General features: G+C 40.7%; 1 protein-coding gene across 7 annotated transcripts in view; it reads left to right on the top strand.

The window, feature by feature from the left end:
- Positions 1–12,906, top strand: part of SWT1 (SWT1 RNA endoribonuclease homolog) — a 793,385-nt gene that overhangs the window by 771 nt on the left and 779,708 nt on the right. The window lies entirely within an intron of this gene.

The following is a 12,906-nucleotide window of genomic DNA, read 5'->3' as shown; positions in this document are numbered from 1 at the left end:
TATTTACTTGTTTTGCCCCATAGTCCTATATACGCCTACACTTGTAAAGGTGCTTATAGACAAGGATATAAATAATAATAACCAGATAGGCTAGAAAGGAAGTAATATGAACAAGGAATTGTCACAGTCTTTTGGACTACGCACATTTCTACAAGACAAACTACTAGTTGTTTCTAGAGAGTAGTACTTTGTTATGAATTTAAGCATAGCAGTTGAGAGAATCCAATGAGGTAGGTGAAAAAAAAACTATACACCACTGAGCACTTTCAATATTGTTGCAAAACAGAGATGCAAGCTGTAGCTTGGGGCTAACGCTGGAAGGTGGGAGAACATATGGGTTAAAAACAAATAACTGGGCAAGAGTTTACCTGAGGTTTTGTTCCCTTCATCTTCTGGTCTTAGTCTATTTAGACTGTATGTCTGCTTGCTAAAATAATACTGTTACACAGGTAGAACTGTTGGGGAGATCTGGAGAATGTAAAGCAGAGCTTTTCCCCAGTATAATTGGCGGCAGCTTGTTGTCATCACTTAAAAAGGTATAGAAAGTACCACCATCTTGTAAAGATAGGAGCTGCTCTCTTTTTCTGCATTACAGCAATTTTATGAAAAGTTGTTGCGTAGGCTCTCATTATCCTAATGAGACTACTGAATTTGGCCGGCAGGATCTCTTGCACTTTGGGGGACTGAGTCTGAACGCACTACAGGTGACACCTGTCGGCCTAATCCAGGTTTTGTTCCTGCTAACTAGCAGTGCCTCATCTCCACCCAAGAGCAGGGATGATTGGGCAACCGAGCGCATGACACAATTGACTCCTCAGGGAAATCATGGTCACTCGGATCACATCCGTTTCTCTCAGTTACATTAGTCTCACATATGCAAGGACAATCTGAGGCAGAGTATAGTTCAATAAAATTTTATTGAAGAAACTGAATCTTAGATGATAAGGCATGTATTGCAATAATTAGGAAGTTGAAGCATGACAAGATTAAAATTGTGACAAGGAGAGTGAAACATAAAGATAATGCTACCATTTTGTCACTAAAAATTATTAAGAATAGCTCCTACCTAGGCTATGTTTGAGCACAGCATGTTAAATTCTAATTCTGCCCTTCAGGTTCCCCTGGGAAGACATCATCCCTCATACCTGAGCAAGAGGCCTGTAGTCTATGTAAGCAGCTGCAGCGAAGCACTCAGTAATCATCATACAGTCGTCGTCATCTAGTTGGAATCTCCCTCTAATGTACATGGGTCGAAGTAGTGTTTTTATAATGAAACAGCTGATGTTCCAAGAAAGGATCCCCACGTAAGAGTGTGTATGTTTCTGTGAACATTAGAGACAAAGCGTACCACTTTTGCCGGCAAGCTATCTTTACTGCAGCCTTAAGTAAAGCACAGAGTGAGAGAAAGGTCTAGTTTTAAGAACGCAGTGCTGGCCTAGGCAAAAAAACAGCTAGATAGGGAAAATAAAACAAGACCGCAAATGTGGTAATTATTAAAATAATAAAAACGAAGCTGAATAAAATATGTCTAGGTTAAAGTGCACAGCGGCAGGCTTAGTTTGCTAAAATAACTTGTTTAAAACTATAGCTAAAATGGCTACACAGCAAAGTGTACATGATCACTAGTTCTAGTAGTTTATTGTGGCATCATGATAACAATATTGGGAGATAGACTTGAGCTGTTCAAAAGTGAATGAAAAATCTGCTTATATCATCGTAACTTGTCTTAATTTTGTACCAGCAAGGCATGAGGCTTGGACAGCGGCTTCTTCCATCTTGCATTTCCTACGTTTACCTGATTGAACAAACCACACTTCATGCAGGATTTAGAGGATTAGCGAGTTCTGTATTTATGAAAGCCCAGGGACTGAGTTGTGGTGTAAGATTTGCACTTCCTTTGTGTTCTTCGCCATATCAAAGGCCAGTGTATGGGCTGTAGCTGTCAGGTTAGCTACAGAGAGATGGTTTTGGAGCATGTTCATTGTATTTAATTTCGTAAACTTTCATAGTAGAGTGATGTTTTGGACCTTTGCTATGTGAAGTATTGGCGAGCATTCCAATTTCAACCAGAGGCATACTTTTGGAAAATAAGTGTAACCTGACAGCTTGAGTAGTTGCCTAAACTAATTAGATGCACTTTTTAAATGTATTTGTAGGACACATTTATAGTGTTGGTATGTTTGTCATCGTGCCTGTTGTATGATTAAATGGATTGAGTGAATGGGTTGGCTATGACACATTAATGAATGCTCCATTGAGGTGTTTGAGAGCTTTCAGGTTTTGAACACCAGAGAGAATCTTGATTGAACCTAAAGCACATGAACATTAATTGGAAAGCGAGGACGTTAATTTTCCCCATGTCTCTAAAGTTTTTTTTTTTTGTAGGCATGTTTGAATATTGCCTGTCAATAGAAACTTGAATAATGTTTTATTAATATCTTTCTAGATAGCTAACATATCTATATATAGGCATGTGTATCAATAATAGGTCAACATTGGAGTTAATCCCCACCTTTATTGTTTCTAGTCTTTCCTCCTGAAGTTATCTTTAGAGTACGTTATTTTTGTGGGTTCCTGTTGACGTGTTCTATCATTTTAAGTTATGGACTAGTGTCTTGTCTAAGTGTCATCATCTTCAAATAGACTTTATACAGCTAAGCCATAAAAGACATATACTATACAAACAACTTTAAATACATGCAGAGATCACTTAATAAAAACACAAATACACAATATTAAATCAATATTCCAATGTAAGACAGTCTATGAAAGCATCTTGGTGTCATGTGCAAAGGACAAAGAAAAATATAATCACTTCATAGGTTCTAACATAAAACCAACAAAAAAAAAATCATTAAGTGTCATGCATAAAACAGTACAACATATTAACATGGTACAATCAAAAGAGTGAACAATTCTGGTTAGATGCAGATTAAAAGTATCAAAGCATAAAGAATAGATGCATTTCAAGGTGAAACATAATCATTACTTGACAGGGCAAATCTCCTACACTTAAAAACATGCTGAATGTAACTTACAGTGTCCAAACAGACACTTAAAGATGGAAAAGATTGCAGATAATGCATAGCTGTCTTATAATCTCTAATGTTAGTATCCTTTAAAAGCAGGAGTAAAACGTTTTTCCTATAAGAACAGTAAAATTCACAAAACAACGTTATGTGCAAAGTAGATTGTGCAGACAAATGATCGCATGAACCGGGTTCAAGAGTTGTAGGATGGGTAACAGGGTCAGGAAAAGCAACCATATAGTGCAAGGTGCTGAGTCTCAGCCTGGTTATCTAGACCTGCTAGTAGTTGTTATCAATCCATATGAGGTAGGGTTCAATGATGGGTGTGAAATTCAAAGAGCTATACAGACAGACCGTACTTTTGTCTAATTCAGTGCAAACTAGCACACCTAGTCCACTTCGAAGGTAATCTTTAATAATCTGGTGAGTAGCTATAGAAAGAGGCTCTGGCCAGTTATAAAAATCAGGAAAACCCAGAGTAGTACTCATGTTTTTGACGTACTTTAGCCAAGGGATATGGGTCCCATTATCTAGATGCATACAATCACCAATCACACTGCGACTGAAATTGGCTTCGGGCTTTGTTTAAATTTCTATCCACAAAAGAAGTGTATGGATTCTGAAAAGATCAGTGATACTGTTAAGGCAAATTGTGCATTACTTTTTTTTTTAGTTAGCTGTGCTGTGGCAGACCCCCAGCAGCCTTTTCAGTAAGCTATTGTTAACACTCTGGATGTCCTTAAATTATTTTGCCCCCAAACTCCAGAGCCGTAGGTAGCCACTGACAGACATTTAGCTTTATAAACTGACAGAAATTCCTTTGGGGTTTTTTAACCTAACTTTTTAGTAAAATTGAACAGGCCTTCCACAGTACGAGCAAACTTGGCTGCAGTGACAGTGCCTAATTGATTTCAAGTACTTTGATCCTCAAAAAGTATACGTAAGTATGGAAATGAGAATGGTTCTATTTTGGTGGCATTGATTTAAAAAAAAAAAAATATATAAATATATATATATATGTATTACGCTTGTTAGTTTTTGGCCCATAAATCATCATGTGGGCATTGGAGTGATTTACAATCAGATCCAACTCATTCCTGAACTTCACCAACTCATTCATGACCCTCACATAGTTATCCAGAAACTTCTGTAGGTCAGGTTTGATTCTGGCAATTAAAACTGCCTCATCCTCATACAGTAGTACATGGACTGGACGAGTACATATACGCAGCACGTCAGCTTTTATATTGACCAGGTGGTGTTCAAGGCCATTAGTATGCAGTGTAAATAAGAAGGGCGCGAGTACACAACCCTACTGTACACCCCAAGAAAGTAAAAAAACGAGTGGTAGTTTCCCCCGCAGGGCCAAACCTGACAGAAGCAGAAACTTCACTGTGTAGTTCTCTAAGAAAAATAACTATAGTGACCTCAACTCCCAGTTACAACATGATACTCCAGAGTATAGCATGATTCATGCGTTCCGAGGTGGACTTTAAGTCCATAAATGCTCAATAAACCTGCCGTGGCTTATCCAAAGTATATTTGTTAATCATTAACTGTAGGTTTAGGCTTTGTTCTTGCCCTGAACCCAAATTGTAAGTCAGACACGATATTGTTATACCGGGCCCAGACGTCTAAGTGGTCTAGAATGATTTTACCCATGATCTTCGCTGTTGAGTTTATCAGGGAGATCGGCTGGTAACATTTTGGACTAACTCTATCCCCTTTCTTGAAAATTGGCACTAAAACAGAGTGTAACCAGGACTTCGGTGGGCAAACCATGGATATACTGTTCAAAACGATTGTTAAAAGAGGAACCCTAAAATCAATATTATCTTTAAAGAGGTTGTCGGGAACCCCATCTGAGCCTGCTGTCTTGCCTGTGGGACATATGTTAATGGTTGCTCTAACTTCATCCAACTCAATGGCTAATGTTGTGTCTAGGACTACTGAGTCGCCCGTCTGAGTGTGGGTGTACTCAGAGGAGATGGATGGGTAGAGCCATAAACTTCTGTTAAAATGCTCGACCCGGCTAATGGAACTAACAACCAAGGCAGTCTCAACTTCATGGGAATCTTTGAAGGAGTCCTTGTTAATCACTTCCCAAAACTGACGTGAGTCCCTACTGTTACTGGCGACAATCAGGGATTCATAGTCCTACATTCTGATCTCCTATTTGGTCTTTAAAGTGCCAATTTATACATCATGTGACATGGCTATATAAGATCACCGTCATGGAGGACTATTTTTATTGCTTTGAGTAGGGCTGAGTGCGCTTTAGTGCAGTTAGCGTCAAACCACCTTGCTGTTTTTTTAGGGCGATTTGTAGTCCTGGGGGGAGCTTATGGAATTCCGCAGAGTTGGGTAAAAAAAAACCATGGAATTATGCAGAGTTCCTCGTGTGGCGGAGTGCTGCCCCACAATGTCCCGATTTTAAATTATGCACCCGATCTAGGAAGCGCTAAGCAGAGTTGGGCAGCCGGCCCCTCATAGCGCTTCCCAGATCGGGCGCAAGTCTCCCCTGCAGTACCTGCATATTTGCTTTCACCAGTTGCCCTCCTTCACAAACTTGCTACGGAGGGCCAAGCACACCCCTGTCTTTAACCAGCCTTGCTATCGCTTCCTGACAGCACATTTCCTTTTTGACAAGCACAGGGGACCCCCCCCCAATATGCAATACTGTCCATGCCCAATGCCGCCCCTGAGTGCACAAAGAGAAAAAAGCGGACTTACCTGGGTCCCTGTTGCCAGCGGTCTGACTCTCTGCCTCCTTCTGCCCCCTGCTCCCAAGCTGCAGGGGACAGTGAAAGGAATGGAGGCCGGGAACCGGTGCTGGCACCGGTGCAGCCAACCCCTCACAGCAGCTCTGCTGCGGCCTCGCCCTTGCAGGGGGTCAAAAACCTGTCTGTGGTGGCAGACTGGACTGTGCCAGTCTGACAATACATTAGAGGACTAGTGAGGTTCAGGGGGTACCTCTGAGGTGCCTTCTGTGTGCATGTATTAATAAATCGATCGGTGTGGGCTTGTTCATAGGAGGTGTTTGATACCGAACAAGCCATTATGTAGCTGGGAAGCTCGTTTTGACCAGTGCCTATACATACCTTAAGATGGCTTCCCTTTTAACTTGTAATGTCTTTTAGACATCAAGGGACATATCTTCTCATGCAGATATGTCCTCATGTAGCTTAATGCACCATGCCTTAGGGCCGCAAGACCTGACCTGTAGGGGTGACTTACATATACTGGCATACAGTGTCTGCAGGTATGTCACAGTTTGTGCCATGTCGTGTTTTCACTTTCATCTGCACCATGTCACGCAGCCTGCAGGAGTGTGGTGCGTGGTCCCTCAGGGTGGTAAAATACATGCTGCAGCCCTTAGGGACACTTTTTAGGGTGGCAAAATACATGCTGCAGCCCTTAGGGACCCTTTTTAGTACCCATGCTAGGTACCAGGGGTACCGTTTGCTAGGGACTTACGAGAGGTCTGAAGGTATTGCCAATTGGAGAACATTTGCACAGTTATAGGGACAGAGATCTGGCATTGGGGACCTGGTTAGCAATTGCACTTCATTCAAAATTGCATCAGATTCCAGGTACTAAGTGGAGGTAACCATGTCAAAAAGGGCACTTTCTTACATATTGGACTGCAGGATCTAGAATCAAGGTTTCTTTATCTTTTTCAGAAACAATGCTATTACGGCTTCTACACTTGGCAGAGGGGTACAGTTGAAATGTGTGATTTCCTTCAGTATTTCTAGGTACAGTGGTGTGATTTGGTCTGCCAGTACTTTTACCGGGGTGCTTTACCAGGTGCCATAAGCAATATAGGAACTTTAATTTCCTCTAAGAAGGGAACATTTATATTAAGATATGTACAAGGGTAAATTGTATCATGCTTGGTCTAGAAGTTTAAGTAACATTTCTTAAATATTGATTACAAACAGTATAGTTAACAAAAGTACCATTTTCATCTCTTATGGAGTATACATAATTAGTATTTTCTTGCCATCTTCTTCATAAAAGCAAGCATCCTAACAGATTTTGGGTTTATATTTAAAAACATTTAAATAGGCTTTTGTGGTGTGGGTAGCTTTTATGCACCCACGTATGGCAGATATGTTACTATGTTATGTTGCTGTTTCATAGTTTCCTTTATTAACCTATCTAACAAGTATGTGAATTGATTTAGCTCTTTCCTCAAGGCATATTCTTCATATTGTTGGCTTCTCGAATCTGGGATGAAAAGGCTTGTGCTAATCCCCTAATGTCAACTTTCAAATAGTTCCAGACCATGCAGACTGGTGTAGTCCCTAGATTAAGATTAATATAACCTAATATTTCTTTTTTCATGTAATAAAATGGTCTTTGTTTAGTAAATAGGTGAACTAAAGGGTTCTAACAGTTTAGTCTACACTTAAATTATGCAGTAAACTGAAACAAAATTGCCTTTAAATGGATTAGTTCATCTATGGTTATCAATCACTTGTTTTGCCAAAATGATACATGCAAAATACTTGGTTGCTTAGGAAACCTAGCGCCAGATAATACCAGTTGATCCCAATTTTTATTTAATATGACTGATTGAGCGTAAATAATGTCACTGCTCATGAATGGGAGAGAATGCAGATGTGGAAAGAATCTATTGTTTAGTTTATTCATTTCCAGTGCTGCAAAGAGCCCCAGTGCACTTCAGAACAGACCAGCAACTTTGCCGAATTGCTGAATGAAACATGAGATATATATATATATCTATTCAACAGTTTACTTTGAATACAAATCCACGTATCGCAAGTTAAAAAAAGGGAACAGCCAAGGCCACAATCGTCTTGTGAAGCAAAAAGGTTTATTCTAATGGCACCAGAAACACTCAACGCGTTTCGGAAAAATTCCTTGATCACAGGTAAACAAAAAACAACCCACCCACCATATTTAAATCTCCAGTGCTGTTGTAATCCTATAAACATAAACAATGGACTACCATGACAATCTCCATTACTTCAATAAACAATAGATCGGCCATCTTAAAATGTGTTACCTGTAGGCAAATCGCCTTACTTGTTTCATACAATCGATGTTCAAACCTTCACATCAGCACATTAATATTCTGGAAATTCATTAACATACTTATACTTACATTGTTATTCTGCTTTTCTTTAATAATTCGTAGTTTGATTTTTTTTAATTGGTCACATTTTTAAAAAACTTTTATTTTTATATTAACATCTAGCATCCACCTGTTGGGTAGAATATGGCCTTTCCTTGCCTAAACCGGAACTTGCGATACGTGGAGTCATCTTCAAAGGAAACTGTTGAATCCATGTAAGGGGGTTTGCAACCCCACCAAAGATTGCTGCAATAGGGCTGGGGAACCAGCGATGTGAGGATTGGATATCTATCTATTTCTCTCCATCCAAGGCACCATTGGTCAGAATTGAAACACAAGAGTCAGGAAACAAAAATATCACAGTGGGTGCAAACATCCTTGAAATGATGTGGCTATACATAGTGCCTGACAGATTTACCACTTTTGGACTTATTAATTTTAGACTTGTTGTCTTTCCCTCATTAGTTTAAAACATACATCAGAAAAGGCCTAATCACATGCTGATCATTCTCAGTCAGACCAGTCGGGGAGAATGAAGCATCAATCCGTCATCTAGACCAGTGGTTCCCAACGTTTTGACTTCTGTGGTCCACCACTTTATCATTACTGGAAGTCAAGGACTACCACAATCATGATTGGAATCTGGGGACCCCCCCACTGAGGCACTACTGGAAGCCAGGTACCAAGGCCTATACATTGTCATGATTTGAGCCGCAAAACAATACACACAAAAAATGCAGCAATGAGCATTCCATCAAACACATACACATTTTATTTAATTTGCAAACAAATAAAATAAAAAAGTTACACATTTTAATAGGCAGAATGGAGCTTTTCTAAATTCAATTGAAGCTGCACATCGTCCATACTATATTCAGTTTGATGCCCCTGCACTCCTCCCAAAAATCAATATGAGGATAATAATTTAATTTTTAGCCTCCAATTTCAAATTTCTTGACATTTACAGTACGTTTTAAAATGTTCAATTGTACATTTATCTAAATACACTTTATTAATCTGTTAATATTAGTTACTTTTCTAAGTAGTCACGGACCCCCTGAGGACACTTTGCGGACACCCAGGGGTCCCCGGACCACAGGTTGGGAAACACTGATCTGGACCTCTCTGTGCACCTTCCCTTTTCTCGACTGCTTGGTTTGACTCCTATTCCATCTTGAGGTGTTCAGAGAGTGAGAGATATTGGCCTATTTATTGTGCTGCACAAGTTCCCTTTTGTGTTGCAAACTGTAGGACTCTTCTATTAGGGTTTTTTAACAACTTTATTGAATGTTTTATTTATCAGGAGTACACAAAGATGCATCTGAATATGAAACCTATGTAAGTGAACAATCTGGGGGTGAAAGGCAGCTAGATTGCATTTATCACTCACCCAATCCAAAACATTGATCACAAAATTTCTATTTTATTAAGTTGAGAAGGCTGAATCATAATGAAGAATGATGGGTAGGGGACTTCCTTTAAGCTTTCAGGTAAACACCTTTAGGTTTTAGGGTGATATCACTGCATTTTTGTATCTTTTACTGATTCCAGTTCTGCTGTAAGGGTAAACAGCACTGGAGCACAGAAGTGCATGATTGAGGATGTTTTTTTCATTTCCTCCAGAACTGGGTCCACACTCAAACTGAGCCATTTGTTTGTTCTGTGGTTGTCACTGTTGCTTTCTCCGGGCATACAAAAGTTTTTTTCTCCACTATAACCCAATCTGCAGCAAATCTGGAGCTTTTTATTACTCATCTTTTATTTGAAAAATATTTGTATTGACATTTTAGTATCCTTAACCCCTTCAGTGCTGTGGACGTAAGTGTGTGTGTGGCACCCGGCGCCCCTTGGGCAAAGGTTGCTCCCCAGGGGGGGTACATTACTGTTGATAATTTCTGCCCCAGATCGACTTAATTTTGTTAGGCCCATCTGCCCCCAAGGGGGGGGGCAGAAACCACTTAGGCACCAGGGATCGGTGTGTGCATTTTGTTTGGGGGGGGGGGGGGGGAGGGTGTCGTCCTCTTGGGCAAGGGTCACTTCCCATGGGGGCATATTACTGATTGCCATTTCTGCCCCCATGTGGGCGGATCAGCCTATTTTTGTAAGGACCGAAATCCCACTAGACACCAGGGAAGATTTATTTTTTATTAAAAAAAGAGGGTAGGGTTATGTCCATACCCCCACCCCAAATAAATGGGGTCAAAGTTGTTCTGCCCACCGGTGGGCAGATGGTGTAATTACCCGCTAGCCAGTCCCCTGGGGGGAAAGGGGGCAGAAAGCATTCTAGATTCCAGGGAATTAATAAAAAAAAAAAAATACGGGTTGGGGGCTGTCAACCAGAATGGGCAAAAGTCTTTGAGCACCCCCCTGCAAACTAAAGAATCTTATCCCAACGGCAAGCAAGAGGCCATTTGATTATTTTGGGTTTTGATTTTATATTTGGGCCAGGAGAGCTTAACTCCCAATATTGTCCCACTTGGAATGGTGAGCGGCTGCACTTTTTGGAATTCGGGACGCTGCCACCTAAAAAAATCTACCAGTCCTAGACACATCTGAAAACTAAACATCTGGGTGAGTCCAGGGTGGTGTGCTTCACGTGCACCCCACACCATTTTCTTACCCCCAGTGCCCTTCAAACCTCAAACTTTTAAATCACACATTTTCCCTACATTTTGTGATGGAACCTTCCGGAATCCGCAGGAGTCCACAAAATTCCTACCACCCAGCATTGTTGCATCAATACCAATAAAACTTCTGCCCCACTTGTCAGCCTAAAAATGTAAATTTTTTTCAAACTGCCTTTTTGGGCCCGATTTGGTTCCCTCTCAATTTCGACAAGTACTTGGCCCACCTGCACAGGTGAGGTATAATTTTTATCGGGAGACTGAGGGGAACGTTGGGTGGCAGGAAATGTGTGCATTGTGGTGATCCCACACAGAAATGTGAGAAAAATGTGATTTATTTTTTTTAAATAAATTTGAGGTTTGCTGAGGATTCTGGGTAAGAAAACACTGGGGGATCCACACAAGTCACACCTCCCTGGATTCCCTTGGGTGTCTAGTTTTCAGAAATGTCTGGGTTTGGTAGGTTTTCCTAGATGGCTGCTGAGCCCAGGACCAAAAACGCAGGTACCCCCTTTAGAAAGATAGGTAGCTTTGTAATAGATACTTTTGATGTGTCCGTGTTGTGCTTTGGACCCTTCCCTGTCACAGGCACTAGGCCTACCCACACAAGTGAGGAACCATTGTTATAAGGAGATGTGGGAGAATGCTGAGTGGAAGGAAGTTTGGGACTCACCTCAGATTCCAGAACTCTGCAGCACTGAAATGTGAGGAAAAAGTGTTTTTTAGCCTCATTTTGAGGTTTGCAAAGGATTCTGGGTAACAGAACCTGGTGACAGCCCTACAAGTCACCCCATCCTGCATTCCCCTAGGTGTCTAGTTCAAAAAAATGGACAAGTTTGCTAGGTTTCCCTAGGTGCCAGATGAGCTAGAGACCAAAATCGACAGCTAGGCACTTTACAAAAAACATCAGTTTTCATTAGAAAGATATGATGTGTTCACATTGTGTTTTGGGGCATTTGCTGTCGCGGGCACTAGGCCTACCCACACAAGTTAGGTACCATCTTTATCGGGAGACTTAGGGGAATGCCGGGTGGAAGGAAGTTTGTGGCTCTTCTCAGATTCCAGAAATTTCCATCACCAAAATGTGAGTAAAAACCTTTTTTTTTTTGTTGCCAAATTTTGAGGTTTGCAAAGGATTTTGGGTAACAGAACCTGGTGAGAGCGCAACAAGTTACCCCATCCTGGATTCCCCTTGGTGTCTAGTTTTCAAAAAATGCACAGGTGTGGTAGGTTTTCCTAGGTACTGGCTGAGCTAGAGGCCAAAATCCACAGCTAGGCACTTTCCAAAAAATACGTCAGATTTCAGTATAAAAATGTGACGTGTCCATGTTGTGTTTTGGGGTGCTTCCTGTCACGGGCACTAGGACTACCCACACAAGTGAGGTACCATTTTTATCGGGAGACTTAGGGGAACACAGAATAGAAGAACAAGTGTTATTGACCATTGTCTTTCGCTACATTTTTTCCTTCCAAATGTAAGACAGTGTGTAAGAAAGAAGTCTATTTAAAAAATGCCCTGTAATTCACATGCTGGTATGGTGACCCCGAATTCAGAGATGTGCAAATAACCACTGGTTCTCAACACCTTATCTTGTGCCCAATTTGAAAATACAAATGTTTTCTTGATACCTATTTTTCACTCTTTATATTTTACAAACTGAATTGCTGTATACCTGGTATACAGTGAAATCCCATTGCAAGGTGCAGCTCATTTATTGGCTCTGGGTACCTAGGGTTCTTTATGGACCTACAAGCCCTACATATCCCTGCAACCAGAAGAGTCCAGCAGATGTAATGGTGTATTGCTTAAAAAATCTGCCGTAGCTGGAAAAAGTTACAGAAGAAAACGTGGTCAGAAATGGCTGGGTTTTTTTTTCAACTCAATTTCAATTTTTTTTTTTATTTCAGCTGTTACTTTTTGTAGGGAAACCTTGAAGGATCTACATAATTGACCCCTGCTGAATTCATAATTTTGTCTACTTTTCAGAAATATTTAGCTCTTGGGGATCCACCATTGGTTTCACATCCATTTGTGTCACTAAGTGGATGGAGGCTAAAAGCACAAAAATAGTAAAAATGGGGGATGTCCCAGTAAAATGCCAAAATTGTGTTGAAAAATTTGGTTTTCCGATTCAAGTCTGCATGTTCC

The sequence above is a fragment of the Pleurodeles waltl genome, chromosome 4_2, assembly GCF_031143425.1.
Source record: "Pleurodeles waltl isolate 20211129_DDA chromosome 4_2, aPleWal1.hap1.20221129, whole genome shotgun sequence".
NCBI lineage: Eukaryota > Metazoa > Chordata > Amphibia > Caudata > Salamandridae > Pleurodeles > Pleurodeles waltl.
Note: the sequence above shows the minus strand (reverse complement) of the source record. Positions and strands in the feature narration are given on the sequence as shown.